The sequence below is a fragment of the Tamandua tetradactyla genome, chromosome 16 (genome assembly GCF_023851605.1).
Source record: "Tamandua tetradactyla isolate mTamTet1 chromosome 16, mTamTet1.pri, whole genome shotgun sequence".
Lineage (NCBI taxonomy): Eukaryota > Metazoa > Chordata > Mammalia > Pilosa > Myrmecophagidae > Tamandua > Tamandua tetradactyla.
Window position 1 is genome coordinate 10257591 of NC_135342.1, and position 9862 is coordinate 10267452.

The 9862-nt window shown below is 46.4% G+C and overlaps 1 pseudogene; it reads right to left on the reverse strand.

The window, feature by feature from the left end:
• Positions 1–773: 773 nt before the first annotated feature.
• LOC143658297 (transmembrane protein 183A-like) lies at positions 774–8884 on the reverse strand (annotated as a pseudogene).
• Positions 8885–9862: the final 978 nt, after the last annotated feature.

Sequence of the window (9862 nt, forward strand, 5' to 3'; positions counted from 1 at the left end):
CAAGCAAGTCTGTTGGCACCACTTTTCCAACAGCATGTGTTCACTTTGTTTCTTTGTGTCATATTTTAGTTGAGATATATACACTGTTGTTTAGACATAATGCCATTGCAGACTTAATAGACTACAATATGGTGTAAATGTAAGTTTTTTAGGAACTCGGAAACCAAAAAATTCATGTGACTTGCTTGATTGTGATATTTGCTTTCTCGTGGTGATTGGGAACTGAACACACAATAAATCCAAGGTGTGCCTGTATGTTCCAGTGATTTTCCTATACAGACGTTGTGTCCAGAAAAACTGCTAACTCATTCATTAATTTTAATAGTTTGTCTTAGACTGTTCTGAATTTTTCAAATAGACAATCCTGTAATCTGTCAATATGAGTTTTATTTCTTCTTTCAAATCCCTTACTTCTTTACAAATGTTTTCTTGCCTAATATACTGGGGAGAACCTGTCATGTAATGTTGACTAGAAATGGTAATAGTTGTTTTGACCCCGACACCAGTGGGGGATTTTAAATATTGTACCATTAATTAAAGATGTTTGACACAAATTTCTTATTGATCCTCTTCATCAGATTTTGTTTAAGGCTCTGAAAACCCTCGCCTGCTTTAATTGTGGAGAAGGGTGGAAGGAGCCCCGGGAACTTGAAGACCCTGTGCGTTATGAACCAGGTATGCAATGAGTTTCCTTGTCCATTGGACCCACGACACTGTCAGGCTCACGTGTGAAGGATTCACAGAAGTTCGTTTGCATTGCAAAACACAGTTTATCAAATGAGCAGCCGGCATGTCTGAGGGACTGAGAAGGCTACAATCCAGTCGCCCCCTCCAAACTGGAATCTGATAACTCAGGGACCAGCCAGGTTCAGGGCTGCCTCCAGGGATGGGAAGCAGCAGCCATGCTGTCAGGGAGAACAGGTACTGAGGCTGCCAGCAGTCGAAGGGTCGAACGCTGTGTGCTGGGCCCAGGATGCCCTGCACATCCTGTGTAGGAGCCAGGGTTAATGGAAAACCTGCGGAATTTGTTGGGAGCAACTGGCTTCAGAGTGGTGTCGGCAGTAACTGTGGAGACTGCTATCTGCTGAATTGGAGGACAGCCTGAGAGGGAGAGAATGTTTGTTTTTTCTTAAGCCCCAAGGTCTTGTTAGCTATCTCTTGAATGTAGGAAGTAATATACTGAAAATTAGGCAGTCTCTTTTTTCACGAAGTGTATGCATGCTTTTAGTCACGTAAACCCGGCAGTATATAAGCAGGAACTAGTTAAGAATAAAGTTGTCTGTTGTCTGTTATTGCTAAGCTTCAGAACCCCTGATCCCGTCTGTCTCTTTCTTTCTTTCTTTCTCTCTCTCTCTTTCTTTCTCATCATTCCTTAATATCATTCGAGCTCCGTTTCATAGAAGCAACAATCCTGTTCACTGCACAGCTTCCGGCCGCCATGGATAGGATCCTGGAACACCTGTGTCACTCGATGATGCCACATGTCCGTGCTCACATGGGTGGTAAAGAGGGTGAATCTCATTCTCATGACAGCTGGAATAAGGATGAAATTGAGGGTGGGGAACTGCAGGGGGCAGTAATACCTGGTCTGGGTATTCATACTGAATAGAAGGCGGCAACCCTCCATACTCTTGCTCTTTAGCCTAGGGGACTGTTTTTTGAACGGCAAATGGGTTCCTGTCTGTTCCCAACAATCATTCTGCACCATAAAAGTAAGCATTTGGAATTCTCTATTGTGCTGGGAGTGCTTGGTGGAATGGCTGGATTCTTGGCGACTCAAGCAGCAAATGGCTCTTACATATGGCACAGAGACTGGATCACACACGCCTGGAGACGGCACAGCTTCTCCACAGACTCTGGTCACAGGCACCAAGGCAGAGACGCACCAGCATGTCCTGTGTTCGGTACAACCTGGTCCAAAAGGCAGCCGTGCAAGTGACAGTCCAGGCATTCTTACAAATCAGGGGAAAATTCATAGTGTCCTCAGGATGGATGTAGGAGGCCAGCAATAGCCAAATATCCATGGGACACTCTTCTCCCTCCAGCCCTGTCCAGGGCTTGGTGCCTCTTGCTTTTCCCCTTCATGGAGGTGGTTCTCCCACAGGTGCTGTCCTCCTGGGCACCCATCTCACCACTACTGTTGAGGATGTCACAGAGCTCACCAGAAGGAGCTTCCTTTGCAGGAAACGGGGAGGATTCCAAGCCACAAAGATAGTTTACTTCCTGGTGAACAGCAGTGGCCATGGCTTCCTTGGCCCGTTCAGATTTCACGACAGCTGCATCCGAGCTGGAATAATCCACCATGGTCCCTCGACCGGAACGGGCATCATGGGACTGGAGCTTGAGCAACTTCCCTCTCTTGGGCATGGCAGCCGTGTTGGAAAGAGGCCAGTCAAGCGGCCAGGAACCCGGGCCATGTACGGCTCCATGGCTATCCTGCACCCAAGGGATGAGGAATGAGGCTTGTGTTAGTTAGGGTTCTATAAAGAAACAGAATCAATAGGGAATATTTGTAAATATAAAATTTATAAAAGTGTCTCATGTAACCGTGGGAACGTAGAGTCCAAAATCTGTAGGGCAGGCTGTGAAGCTGACAATTCCAATGGAGGGTCTGGACGAGCTCCACAGGAGAGGCTCGCCGGCCGAAGCAGGAAGAGAACCTGTCTCTTCTGAATCCTCCTTAAAAGGTTTCCAGTGATTAGATTAAGCATTACTCATTAAAGAAGACACTCCCCTTGGCTGGTTAAAAATGGAATTAGCTGTGGATGTAGCTAACTTGATCATGATTTAATTCTATGAAATGTCCTCATAGCAAAAGACAGGCCAGTAGTTTCCCAATCAGACAAACAGGTACCACCACCTGGCCAAGTTGACACATGAACCTAACCATGACAGTTCACCCCTTGTCAACTTGGCAGCTATACTCATCACCTTAAACCATACATAATTTCTAAATAGAAAACAATAAAGGACACATTTTTTTTTCTCACCTAACAATACTCAGCTGTCCTGCATATAACCGGAAACACACTAAATCTCTCCAGAATAGGGTGCAAGTCCTTGGGTAATATTCATTCTTAAACTTGATATTTTACAATTTAAATAGTATAACAGGAACAAAACAGTATTACAGTCCTCGTTTCTGTAACTGATCACGTGGTCGTAGGTCTATTTATCACTACCTTTTCCACTATCCATTCCATGTTCATTTACCCTCTGCAAGAATTTCAGCTGGCTGTGGTTCTTTGCCTGGTGGGGTGACCCAAACCGTCATTCCTGAAGTTTTAGAGCCATTGGTAGTCCTGCCTGGATTGGGTTGTTGCAGTTTCCCATTGATTTTAATCATAAGGCATGGTAGTACTAAAAGACGCCCTAGGGGAGCACCTATACTCCAAGAAAACTCTTTGTTACCCCTATTATGTAGTTGCAGTCCTACTTCTCCCTGATAGGGTCAATCATCCCAGACAATAATGTAATCCCCTTCTTGGCTTGTTGGTCCAGGGGCATGGATCAACAAGCCCAAAGTGACCAGGTGGCAGTCTTAGATTCCAGTTCAGTGGAATCATTGTTGTTCTCCTGGTGGAAGCACTCCCCCTTTTGGAACTAAAACCTGTAGACCAGCAGAGCTCAGGGTGGCAGGGATCAGGACACAAAAATTTTCCTAGTTGATCACTAGAGGAAATAGTGAGGGGCACCACTCCCATTTCCACCCCTTGGTTCCTGGACCCATGGATCCTGGCTATGGGAGAGACAGCACCATACAGCAGATGCTGATTCAGAGCATACACAGCTTCCTGGAGAACATTACCCCAGCCTTTGGCACTGTAATTGAGTTTTCAAAAGGCCATTCCACCATTCTATCAATTCAGCTGCTTCTGGATGATGGGGAACTTGGTAAGACCAGAGAATTCCATGAGCATGTACCCATTCCCGCACTTCATTGGCTGTGAAGTATGTTCCTTAATCAGAAGCAATGCTATGTGAAATACCACAACAATGGATAAGGCATTCTGCAAGCTCACAGATGGTAGCTTTGGCAGAAGCATTGTATGCAGGGAAAGCAAACTCATATCCAGAGTATGTGTCTATAACAGTTAGAACAAATCACTGCCCCTTCCATGAAGGAAGTGGTCCAGTGTAATCAATCTGTCACCATGTAGCTGGCTGGTCACTTCGGGGAATGGTGCCATACTGGGGGCTGAGTGTGGGTCTCTGCTGCTGGCAGATTGGGTACTCAGCAGTGGCTGTAGCCAGGTCAGCCTTGGTGAGTGGAAGTCCATGTTGCTGAGCCCATGCATAACCTCCATCCTTACCACCACTACCCCTTTGTTCATGAGCCCATTGGGCAATGACAGGAGTTGCTGGGGAAAGAAGCTGACTGGTATCCACAGAACGGGTCATCTTATCCACTTGATTATTAAAACCTTCCTCTGCTGAAGGCACCCTCTGGTGCGCATTCACATGGGACACAAATATGTTCATGTTTTTAGCCCACTCAGAAAGGTCTATCTGCATACTTCTTCCCCAGACCTCTTTGTCACCAATTTTCCAATTATGGTCTTTCCAAGTCCCTGACCATCCAGCCAAACCATTAGCAACAACCCATGAGTCAGTATACAAATGCACCTCTGGCCAGTTCTCCTTCCAAGAAAAATGAACAACCAGGTGCACTGCTCGAAGTTCTGCCCAATAGGAGGATTTCCCCTCACCACTGTCCTTCAAGGGCACCCCAGGAAGGGGTTATAGTGCTGCAGCTACCCAACTTTATGGGTTAGTGGGTCAGACAACACCAAGTTCGTGATAGGCAACTCAGGTCTCATGGAAACTTGATGGCCCATGGTTAAGCGTTCAGTCTCTACTAAGGCCCAGTAGCAGGCCAAAAGTTGTTTCTCAAAAGGAGAGTAGTTATCTGCAGCAGATGGGAAGGCTTTGCTCCAAAATTCTAAGGGTCTGCGTTGTGACTCTCCTATAGGCGCCTGTCAAAGGCTCCAAACAGCATCTCTATTTGCCACTGACATTTACAGCACCATTGGATCTGCTGGATCATACGGCCCAAGTGGCAGAGCAGCTTATACAGCAGCCTGGGCCTGCCTCAGAATCTCCTCTTGTTCAGGTCCCCACTCAAAATTAGCAGCTTTTCTGGTCACTCAATAAATGGGCCAGAGTAGCACACCCAAATGAGGAATATGTTGTCGCCAAAATCCAAAGAGATCAACTAGGCGTTGTGCTTCTTTCTTGGTCATAGGAGGGGCTAAATGCAGCAACTTATCCTTCACCTTAGAAGGGATATCTCGACATGCTCCACACCACTGGAAACCTAGAAATTTCACTGAGGTGGAAGGCCCCTACATTTTTGTTGGATTTATCTCCCATCCTCTGACACAAATGCCTTACCAGTAAGTCTACAGTAGTTGCTACTTCTTGCTCACGAGGTCCAATCAACATGATATCATCAATATAATGGACCAGTGTGATGTCTTGTGGGAGGGAGAAACGATCAAGGTCCCTGCAGACAAGAGTATGACATAAGGCTGGAGAGCAGATATACCCTTGAGGAAGTACAGTGAAAGTATACTGCTAACCTTGCCAGCTGAAAGCAAACTGTTTCTGGTGGTCCCCACTAACAGCTACTGAGAAAAAAGCATTTGCCAGATCAATAGCTGCATACCAGGTTCCAGGGGATGTATTGATTTGCTTAAGCAATGATACCACATCTGGAACAGCAGCTGCAATTGGAGTTACCACCTAGTTGAGCTTGCAATAATCCATTGTCATCCTACAAGACCCATCTGTTTTCTGTACAGACAAATAGGAGAGGTGAATGGGGATGTGGTGGGAATCACCACCCCTGCATCCTTCAAGTCCTTAACAGTGGCAGTAATCTCTTCAATCCCTCCAGGAATCTGGTATTGCTTCTGATTTACTATTTTGCTAGGTAGAGGCAGTTCTAGTGACTTCCACTTGGCCTTTCCCACCATAATAGCCCTCACCGCATGAGTTAGAGAGTCAATGTGGGGATTCTGCCAGTTGCTCAGTATGTCTATCCCAATTATACATTCTGGAACAGGGAAAATAACTACAGAATGGGTCCGGGGGCCCATTGAACCCACTGTGAGATGGACCTGAGCTAAAGTTCCATTGATCACCTGGCCTCTGTAAGCCCCCACTCTGACTGGTAGACCAGAGAGACATTTTGGGTCCTCTGGAATTAATGTCACTTCTGAACCAGTGTCTAATAATCCCCGAAATATCTGATCATTTCCTTTTCCCCATGCACAGTTACCCTGGTAAAAGGCCATCAGCTTCCTTGGGAAGGCTTGAAAGAAGTTTAACAGTATAAATTTGTGGCAGTGTAACAGGGTCCTCCCCCAAAGAGACCTGGCCTCCCCTTCATTCAAGGGGCTCTGGGTCTATAAACTATCTCAAGTCTGGAAATTGATTCAGGAGCCATGACTCTGTTCTTCTAATTCAGGTTAGAGTTCTGTTCACTTGACCTAGAACTCTTCTGTTTATACAGCTCAAACAAGAATTTAGTAGACTGCCCTTCTATTGTATTTCTAGGTACCCCATGATTTATTAGCCAATGCCACAAATCTCTGTGAGTCATATAATTTTGATGCCTGCTTTGAGTTTCCTGTCTATTATAATAGCCAGGTCTACCTTGTCTTTGGCGATTAAGTGCTGCCACCTGGCTTCTGCCAACTCGGGATCCTGTCATCCCCAGTGTGTTTAAGGATTCCAGCTCAGTGACATGAGTTCCCACAGTAATATCTGACCTACAGAGAAGTGCAACTACAGAGCTCTTCAGGGATGATGGTGCTAGTCTCACAAATTTATTTCTCACTGTTCTGGTAAAAGGTGCATCCTCTGGACATTCCTGGGGTGTAGGAGCAGGCTTTGCATGATAAATCCACTCTAACATCCCAGTATCTCTAAGCCTCTGGATCCCCTCATCTACATCATACCAGGGCAGTTCTGGCATTTCAACCTCAGGTAATGTTGGCCACCTTTTGATCCATGTTTCAACCAACCATCCAAACAAACTATTAATACCTTTTCTAACCCCTCGAGCTATAACATTGAATGCAGAATCTCTGCCTAGTGGGCCCATATCAATAAATTCAGCCTGATCCAGCCTTATATTCCTTCCACCATTATCCCACACCCTTAAAATCCATTGCCACACATATTCCCCTGATTTCTGTCTATATAAATTGGAAAATTCACACAGTTCTTTTGGAGTATAATGTACCTCCTCATGTGTGATACTTTGTACCTCATCTTTAGGGGCCTGTTGGGACTTTAGTCTAGTTATAGGTCTGGAAGAAATGAGGGGTGGGGGGGTGGGTCATGAAAAGAATTAGAAATATCTTCCAAGCCATTTGCTTCAGGGCCTTCATTTGCAGTTTCATCTGGTGAAACAGGATTAATCACTCTAGGGCTAATCCCTTCAGGAGGAGGTTGGGTGGCCAACTCCTGAAGGCAGGCTGGAGGTGGGGCGGCTGTGTCCTCAGGGCAAACTATTCCAGGGTTATCTGGAGAAGACTCAGCATGACCTAGGGTTTCAACCTCACCCCCGACCTCATTATCAATCCGTATGTCACCATCCCATTTTTCAGGGTCCCGCTCCTTTCCAATCAATGCCCTCACTTTAATGGCAGACACCATGCAAGATTGAGATTTCAGTTTACATTGTAAAGTTGCTACTCTAACAATAAGATTCTGAGTCCAATTTTCAGAGATCTCAAGTCTACGGCTTCAGGAAATTAGATTTCCTTCAGGATACTCATAGAAACGTCTACATCTGTCAGATGGCACTTAAGCTCATCCCTTTCATTGTGTAATGCAGCCAGTGTATCTAGCAACAACCAACCAACATCTCTATACCTCTTATTTCCACAAAACCCTGTAAAGGTGTCAAAAACATTATCCCCGAGAGCCTGGCTTTGTACAAGCGAAGCATTAGGAGAATCGAATAGTGATATTTTGACTATCTATTTTGCCAACTCACTCCATGGAGTGATTATGGGAATCAGATTCCTTAGTGCCTTTGAGTCCAGTCAGAGTAGAAAACCATTCATAAAAACCCATTTTTAAGATTCTGTTTCTTAAGAACCACTCCTGGTTATATGTATTTGTTAGGGTTCTCTAGAGAAACAGATTCAACAGGGAACACTCCCTGCAAATATAAAATTTATGAAAGTGTCTCACGTGACCACGGGAACGCAGAGTCCAAAATCTGCAGGGCAGGCTGTGAAGCCAACGATTCCGATGGAGGGTCTGGAAGAACTCCACAGGAGAGGCTCGCTGGCCGAAGCAAGAAGAGAGCCTTTCTCTTCTGAATCCTCCTTAAAAGGCTTCCAGTGATTAGACTGAGCATCACTCATTGCAGAAGAACGCCCTTTGGCTGATTACAAATGGAATCAGCTGTGGATGCAGCTGATGTGATCATGATCTAATTCTATGAAATGTCCCCATTGCAACAGATAGGCCAGCACTTGCCCAACCAGACAAACAGGTACAACCACTTGGCCAAGTTGACACATGAACCTGACCATGACAGGGGCAGAGCACTGAAGATGTCATTAGAGAAACAACAGGGTGGTCAGGAGAGTGATGGGGTCAGAACCCCATCTGGGCTGGAGTCAGAGACTTCAGAAGCAATAGCTTCTGAAATCTGTCATTTCTCAAATATTTACTGAGAGTTTATTATGTGACAGGCACTGTCCTTAGTGAACCAAATAGATAAAACTATTTCCTCCCAATATCACAGACGAGGCAGGGACTGGGCCTCAGGAGCGGGCGGTGAGGAGGCATTGTCCAGGGCCCCAGAGTGGACGCAGTTGATAGATGAGGGAGGACAAGGCTGAGAGGTCTGTTGCATAGGCTGCTATGCAACAAGTGTTCAGAAGTGGGTAATGCACGGTGGCCATTAGCTAAATGATGCCAAAGGTCAAGGCACGATGATAAAGAATAGAACTGGTGTGTTAGAAGAGCTGGGAGCCAGAACTTGCAGGGCTCCAACACGAGGTTGAATAGTTTTGACTTTCTCTTGAGGGTACTGAGGAGATGGGGAAAGGGGGTCCCATGCACCAGAAGGGAAGATGGTTGAAAGTCTGAGAAGAGGAAAGGGTACAACCTGACCTGAGAAGAGGCCATGGGAATGTTGGAAGGGGAGTGAATTTTGACATTTTCAGGAAGGGAGGTTTGTTGATTGACACACAGGGTGTCGTGGGTGATAGAGGGGACATCCAAACGACTCCCAGGATCCTAATTAGGGTAATGTGGGATGGGGTTTCCATCACCATAAGGGGTCTCAGAGGGATATCGGGGGAGGGCAAAGGAGTGTGCAGAGAGAGGAGGGGCCAGGGCTGGGAGTGCAGGAACTTGCACATAACAGCTCCTATGGGGGAAGACCACGAGAGAAGGCCAGAGAGGCATAGAAGAGCCTCAGAGAGGGCTGAAAAGGAAGGGGTCAATGATCTGGGTCATCTCTGACCTCAGGCTCCAGAGGCCGCAGCTCTGCTCTGAGTTTGGTGCCCTTTGCTCCCTGCCAGTTTCTGTGAAGCATCTAGAGCAGAAAGTTGGCAGCCCCCGCTGCAGTGGAGCAGAGCATTTTGGTGTCGGCCCTGCTCCCCACCAGCCAGGGGTCACAGACATGGAGAAGAAGGAGGAGGTTGATATCTTTCCCACCCCTCGGAAATCCACAGGGTCCGGGTACGAGGTGTCCAAGCCTCTGAACTCAACCCATTCCCCTGCCCTCAGGGGCTCAGGAGTCCTGGCCCATCCCTCCCATAAGAATTTGGACAACAGTTCTTTCTATGGCCATATGGATCTGTGGAATTCACCCAAAGGGGGAACC